The following is a 7,642-nucleotide window of genomic DNA, read 5'->3' as shown; positions in this document are numbered from 1 at the left end:
GCAGCCCACAGCCACAGAGGGGGCACCATGTGGTCCCAGCCCTGAGACCGCAACCATGGTCCTGGCAACAGGGGGAGGCCTGAGGCTGAGGGGTCTTTCTCGGCGCTGACTCCTGGTCCTTCCTCTTGGGGAGCCCTCTCCAAGGACTCCAAAGGTTCGAGGACATCTCCAGCCCCACTGACGTGCCACGTGAGTGCGTGCGGCCCTGAGTCTGAGGGTGAGGCAAGAAGGGCGCAGGCACGGGGCTGGCCTGTGGTCAGAGGGCAGGGAGCATTCAGGGCTTTCCTTCTCAGTGGGCCCCGTGCAGACCGGACGCACCCCTAGGCAGCGGTGGGGAAGCTGCTGGTCTGGGTGGGCTTGAGTCCAAACGCTGTCCTAGAAAAGCTCAAGAGAAAGAGATGGAAACCCCGTTAGCCCTCCCCTGGGCTGAGCCCCTGGAAGCAAATCAGCGGATCCCGACGCAGCCCCTCTGGCTACGTGGACAGTGTCCCTCACTGCCCACCTGAGAGCCTGGTGGGTCAGTGCCCCGGTGCTGTTTCTGCCCCTTCCCCCACGCCAGCAAGGGGGGAGACACATCTGCCTCCTCTGGGGCTGAACTCTGGGCCCACGAGGGCAGGGCCTGCTCTGGGTGCACCCCGGGCAGGGCCTGCTCTGGGTGCACCCCAGCCCAGATTTGGTCCCGACCCTTCCGTGTCCGTCACTGTCTGGGTTGGAGCGGCCCTACAGCGTGAGGAAGCCAGGTCCTGTCTCCACTCTGGCTTGGCTGTCCTGACACCCCTTCCCCACACGCCCTCAGGAGGTCGAAGGCCAGGGGGCGGCTCCAGCTTACCCCAGCGACCAAGGTCAGGTGCTTCCTCTCAGCGGCAGGAGGTGTCCTGCTCTCGGGTCCCTTCACTGAGGGGGGAGCCTGGAAGTCAGACCCGACACTGTGCTCTGCCACCCAGGCCAGCCCCCCGCGCCTCACCAGCCTTCACGCTCACGTCTGAACCCAGAGGAAAAGCTCACATCTGCTCGGCGTCAACAAAGTGTTTCTTTTGACTTCCTTCTGGACGGAGAACAATGTCTGACCCAGAAAACTGTCACAGAGCTTGTCCCGCGCACAGTTGCAGTGGGAGCCGCTGGGGGCCGTGAGAAACTGCGTGTCCGAGCTCATGGGTCTCCAGCTCCCGGCTGCACAGTAGGGCTCCCGAGGGCCACCATGGCTCACACGGTCCCAGGGGTGATTCACTACGTTAGGGCACACACAGGATGCTCCTTTCTTCACCTGCTTGCACCCTGAAGAGGGTTTGGAAACAGGTGCAGCTTGGCGCCGTCCCTACTGGGCCGGGAGGGGAGAGGCCGCTGCTGAAGGAAGTCCCCACACTCGGGGGTGGAGAGACTGAGCGGGGGCCCCACATCCTTCCCCGGATTGTTCCCCAGCCCAGGACAGACACCTCCCTCCACCCATGGAGCTGGTCGGCAAGCCACTGGCCCAGTGACAGCCACAGCAGAGTGGAAGGGTGCTGCGTTGCACAGGAGAGGCAGGTCACAGCAGCCCCCAGGCGTGGCTGCCTCTGAGAGATGCTGCACCAGACCCTGGGCTGGGGGTGTCCCAGGGATGGGGAGCGGCAGTTTCCAGCCTTGCCCTGCTTATGAGCACCTGAAGCTCATTTGATCTCGTTGGTGGGATGTGCTTCCTGCTACCTACAGGTTCCCAAGGGTCCAGACAGAGAACAGGTGTCCCAAGCGTAGCATGTTCCTAGTGCCCATGACCCTCAACAAGTTCATTCAACAGATGGTTGCTGAGTGCTTGCTGGTCCATGCTGAGGAACAGCTGGCAAACACAGGAACATCCACGCTCGTAGGAAGACAGAGAAAAGGGAGAGGGATGATCCTGTAAGTGGTCCTAAGGGCTGAGAAGGACAGGGGATGTGGCCACTGGTGGTCAGGGGAGACCTCCTGGGAAGGTGACATGGGGCAGGGCTGTGCACATGAAGGGGCACAAGGGGACTGTGGGGTCCTGGGGGCTAAGGTGAGCTGGGTTCCAGGTGAGGGTCTGGCAGGTGAGGCATGGATGGTCTCGTTCCCCTGGGATGTGGCCACCGTTGGGGGGACCCAGGGAGCTAGGAACCCAAGAGCCACAGGCCCAGTGGAGGACTGATGGGAAGCAAGGGAGGCCCTATGGGGGCCACGTCCACACATGGTGTGCCCTTGTCTGGTCTGCTGAAGTTCGCTGATGGAGGCGTGCCCCTGGTCAAGTGACATCTTTGCATTCATGATCCCAGATTTGGAGGCACCTGTGGCCCCTCCTGGTCCAGCGCCTGGGCACAGTCACAAGGTGGAGGCTGGTGCTAGACTTGAGAACCACCTCCTGGGGGCCCTGTCCAGGGGCCCCCACACTGGGCAGAGGAACAGCCAAACTGAGAGGCCCCAAACAGCAAGTAGAACCAAGAACCCTGTACGGCAAGGAACGGAGGCTCACCGGGGCTGCGGGCAGGAGGGAAGGGTCATGTGTGGGGGGAGGGGAGAACCAGGTCCTGAGATGCATTCCCAGTGACCTGAACCCCATGTTGTTCTGCGATGCTCAGCTACAGGAAAAAGGGAGGGAAAGGCGGAGCCCAAGCCCCAGCAGGTGAACAAGGCCCAGGGAAACCAAAGCAAGAAGACCCTAACTAGAAGGATATCTGAGTGTCCACGGAATGCAGCCTGGGCACCAGGCCCAAGGAGAAGGCTCCATTCTGCAGGGCCTCTCAAAAGCTGCCCATCCCCACCCAGCTCGGGGGGAGAAGGAGCCATCAGGGGCTGGCCTGCCTGCCCTCGTTCCCATGAGGCCAACCAGATGTGGGCTGCTGGTGGGCTACGGCAATGGGCATCACCTGGGCCTCCTCAGCCCAATGGCTGCCATGTGTCCACAGGTCCCAGTCCTCAAGACCAAGGCAAACAGGAGTGAACTCGGAATCCGAGAGAGGCATCCAACAGCCCTGATGCAGAGCAAGGGCTCCAAGGAACCTCTCTTGGATTTTCAAGTGGGAGCACCGTGCCCAGAGCCACAGCCTCTAAATGAGAAGCGTACCAGACTGAGACACACACCAGCCTTGTTCCTCCCTCACCTCTCCTAGCACCTGCTCTGCCCACCCACCCACACCGCAAGCAAGAGCCAGCTGATTCCAGGACCCCGAGGGCTTCTGCTCCACTGGTCAGCCAGGCTGGCCCAACAGGTACTGTCCCCTCCATCAAGGTTGGTGGGCTCCAAGGTCTGGGAAGAGTGATCCTAGGTCTGGGGTGATGACCACATGGCATAGTATGGAGATGCCATGTCTGGGTCAGCCTTGGCAGGGCCTGGACACAGGGACGGGGGGCAGAACCAGCCTGCTTCCCCTCTACCTGCTATGCACCCCAGCATACAAGCCCACTCAGGGGCCGAGCATCCAGAAGGTGGTTTGTCTGGAGTCCACGAAGGGAGAGTGGCTGCTCTCACCAGGAAGATGTGGCCATCACTGGGTATGGTCAGCTGTTCTGAGCAGTTCGAGAAGGTAACAGAGCAAGGCCAGAACCTGATGCCCGCCTAGGAGGTCACTGGAGCCTGGACCCAGCATGAGTGGGGCAGGCAGGGGGTGGCCTGTGGGGAGACACGGCCCATGGTTGAGAGGCTATAGGGAGAAGAGCAGGGAAGGGAGAGTGGGCAGGGGCACGTAGTGCTCAGAGGACAGGTTGGGCATAGATTTAGGACTGACCTGAGGGAACCTTCATTCTTTGAGCTAACAAGAGGCTGCTATCTCCTGGGCTGGGGGGGCAGCCACTGTCGGAACGCCCCAGGGAATTCCAAGGGGCTGTAAGTCTAGGAGCCTGGACACCACCCAGTGCTGCCTGCATGTCTGGTCCTGGGTAGATACAGTTCTGACAAATGGCCATTGGGCTTTCCACATCTGTGCCTGCGGTCTCACTCAGGCCCTGCCAGGAGGTGTCTCCTGTGCTCTTTACCAGATGACCCAGTTCCCTGGACAGTGTTGCCTGACCTCTCAGAGTCCCTGAAGCCTGACCCCCAACCAAAAAGCCCAGGGCAGGCAAACCCCTTGTGCAGCCTGGGGCTAGGGGTGCAGCTTGAGGCTGGGGGATGGGGCAAGGGCTGGGGCTGGAGGTGCAGCCTGGGGCTGAGGGTACAGCCTGGGGCTGAGGGTGCAGCCTGGGGCTAGGTGTGCAACCTGGAGCTGGAGGTGCAGCCTAGGGCTGGGGGAGCAACCGAGGGCTGGGGGTGCAGCCTGGGGCTGGGGGGGCAGCCTAGGGCTGGGGGTGGAGCCTGGGGCTGAGGGTGTAGCCTGGGGCTGGGGGTGCAGCCTGGGGCTGGGGGTCCAGCCTGGGGCTGGGGGTGCTGCCTGGGGCTGGGGGTGCAGCCTGGGGCTGAGGATGCAGCCTGGGGCTGGGGGTGCACCCTGGGGCTGAGGGTGCAGCCTGGGGCTGGGGGTGCAGCCTAGGGCTCTGGGATGGGGCAAGGGCTGCGGCAAAAGCTCCAAAGGGTTGTTCTTCTCCAGAGCCATTTCCTGGCTCCTCAAGGTCCAGGGTCAAGTCCATCCCTCCCAGGGCCGCATCCAGGGCCTGGCCATACCTGGCAGAAGGCCCACAGGTGTTTGTTCAGTATGAATGGTGAGTGAATGAAGTGTTTTCATATCACACACTGTGCACTTGCAAGAAGAGCTGATCTGCTCCAGGCGGAGAACAGACTTCCCAGGGACATGTGTGCAAACAGCAGGTGCTGCCCCTCCAACCTCCCCACAACTCCATGTCTGCTGGCCCTCACCCCAGAGGGCAGAGCTGGGGAGCTGAGGGGTTGAGAGCTAGACCCCAAGGACACTCCTGTCCCTGAGCCACCAGCTGGAGCTCCCAGGGGCAGGGCGCCTGGGTTTCTTCACGCCCACCCCCTGCAGGCCCCTCCCAGCACAGCTTCTGAGGCCTGAGGTTCCATCCAGGGCGACTGAGGTGAGGGTACCCTAAAGCTTCCAGCATTTTCCTTTCCTTCTCATTCTTTCAAGAAACACTAAAAACCGGGCGCCTGGGTGGCTCAGTTGGTTAAGCGACTGCCTTCGGCTCAGGTCATGATCCTGGAGTCCCAGGATCGAGTCCCACATCGGGCTCCCTGCTCAGCAGGGAGTCTGCTTCTCCCTCTGACCCTCTTCCCTCTCGTGCTCTCTATCTCTCATTCTCTCTCTCAAATAAATAAATAAAATCTTTAAAAAAAAAAAAAAAAAAGAAACACTAAAAACCAAACCAAACACCATGAGAAGGACCAGAGCAGCAGGACCTCATGCTGCTTGTGGACAGTGAGTCCTAAGAGTGTCACCTGGTCGCCTTGGGGCCCTAGGACTGCGGGCCACGCTTGGCCTCCCACAGGCAAGGCGGGCTCTGTCCCCGCTCGCCGGCGGGAGGGGCGTGGCGCGGGGCGGGGCTTCCCGCAGAGCGTAGGCCCTGCCCCTCCGGCCGGCCGCCTCGCGGGGCGGAGCCGCTCCCCCGGCGCAGGGCTGGTTTTAATCGAGTTGAAAAGGAGCTGCAACCCCGCGGACCGGACGGCATCCCCGGGCACCGGGTGGGAACGCTCAGGGCGCCACCACGCCGGCCGGGGCTTCAAAGGGGCAATTACCCGCGGCCGGCAGGAGGCCCGGGAGGCCGGGGAAGGGGGGAGAGGCCGGAGCGGGGGAGCCCGGGGACTCCCGGTGTTGTGGGAGCAGGGAGGCGGGAGAGGTGGGGAGGCGGGGAGCGGGGGGGCCTGCCGCAGGACAGCGAGGCCCGGCAGCCTCCACCCCGGACGCCCCCCCGACGGTAGCGCGCGCGGGCGGGGCGGCGGCGGGGTCGCCCGTTGAGTGGCGCGCCCATTGTGCCGGCGCTGTGAGAAGCTACACGCGCAGAGCTCGCTCCCCGGTGACGTCTCAAAGAGCCTTTGACGGGGAACCCCCCGGCAGGAGGCTCACCTGCAGAGACTCTCTATAGAGCCTTTGACCGCGCAGCAGCTGCCTGGGGCTGTCAGCCGCGCACCTCGAGGGACAAAGAACTGGCCTTCCATGAGGGGCCCCTTGGGACAGCAGGCGTGTGCCAAGCCCGCGGATCCGGAAAGAAAAAAGTGCTTGTCATTGCTGACAACGTGTTTGAAGGAGAGAGTTTCTCAGCCTCAGCGCCCTCATGTGCATGACAAAGGGGCCACGGGGCACGGGCCTTGAGGCCAACAGCCCCAGTAGGGCGGCCAGAGCACTCGAGTGTGGCCAGTCCACCCATCCGGCCTGAGCCTGGCCCCAGTGCCCAGCCAGAGTCCTCTCTGGGTGCGTCTCCCGTCCCGCACCGCAGGATGCTCCTGCAGGGAAGCAGAGGGTCAGGGGTTCTGTCCTCCCTTCGGAAACGCTGAAAAAGGCCTGCAGGGCAGCCAGAGCAGATCCCTTGCCCAGTGCCTGCCCTGGGCCAGTGCCCCCAGAATCGCCTGTTCCGGAACTGTGAAGGAAAACTTGAGGCAGGGGAGCCCCACGGCATCCCCGAAGCAGAGAGCCAGTCTTTCCTTCACCGCCCCTGAGCCTGCCCATGGGAGCAGGGACACACAGCAGCCTCCAGGCCCTCCCGACCAAAGCCCAGGGCCCAGACTTGCCCTGTAGCCTCCTTCCTCCAGGACTGGGGACGAATCGTGGGCAGTCAGACCCACTGCCAGAAATGTTAGCCCAGCTGCCCAGGCTTAAGTGGTCTTTTAGGCCAGGATTAAATTAGCTACTAGATTGTTACTTACTTTCTATTTTATTTTAAGATTTTCTTTATTAGAGAGCATGAGTTGGGGGAGGGGCCAGAGGGAGAGGGAGAAGCAGACTCCCCTGCAGAGCAGGGAGCCCCATGCTGGACTCCATCCTAGGACCTGAGCCAAAAGCAGACACTTCCCCAAGGGAGCCACCAGGTGCCCAGATCACTTTCTAGTTTAGATTGCTTTCAAACATAACAGTTCTTGGGCCATGATTCGTTCCGATGCACACAACTCATTGCCTGTTGCCTTCGATTAAGAAGGGGAATTCTGGGGTGCCTGGGTGGCTCAGTTGGTTAAGCGACTGCCTTCAGCTCAGGTCATGATCCTGGAGTCCCGGGATCGAGTCCCACATCGGGCTCCCTGCTCCGCGGGAAGCCTGCTTCTCCCTCTCCCACTCCCCCGGCTTGTGTTCCCTCTCTCGCTGTGTCTCTGTCAAATAAATGAATACAATCTTAAAAAAAAAAAAAAAAAAGAAGGGGAATTCTGTGGACCTCTATGTCTCTTAGCAGAGCTCCCAAGTGCAGCCTCCCCTCCCCCACCCCCCCACTGGAGGTGGGGAGTGGGGGCTCCTGGTAAGGTCTCAGCAGCCCCCAAGGCTATGCCACCCGCACTGGCGTAATCTGTGAGGCAGGAATAGATAGCTCCGACATTGGAGTGGCCATCTCAAGCTTCAGGTGCAGTCCTGCACACCCCACCCCCCTCACTTAGAACAGAACTCATGATCCCAAGGTTACTTTTCATGACCCCACAATCCTGTTTCCCTTTCTGGCCTCCTCCCACAGTGCCAGCTTCATTGGCCTTGCCTCTGTCCCCAAAACACTCCTGGCATTAGATTCTCTGCTCAAGTTTCATGCTTTGGGTTTCCCTAACCACACACCCAATGTCCTTCTCTTTGCT

Source organism: Zalophus californianus, chromosome 15, assembly GCF_009762305.2.
Source record: "Zalophus californianus isolate mZalCal1 chromosome 15, mZalCal1.pri.v2, whole genome shotgun sequence".
In the NCBI taxonomy this organism is placed as follows: domain Eukaryota; kingdom Metazoa; phylum Chordata; class Mammalia; order Carnivora; family Otariidae; genus Zalophus; species Zalophus californianus.
This window is presented reverse-complemented; position numbering follows the sequence as displayed.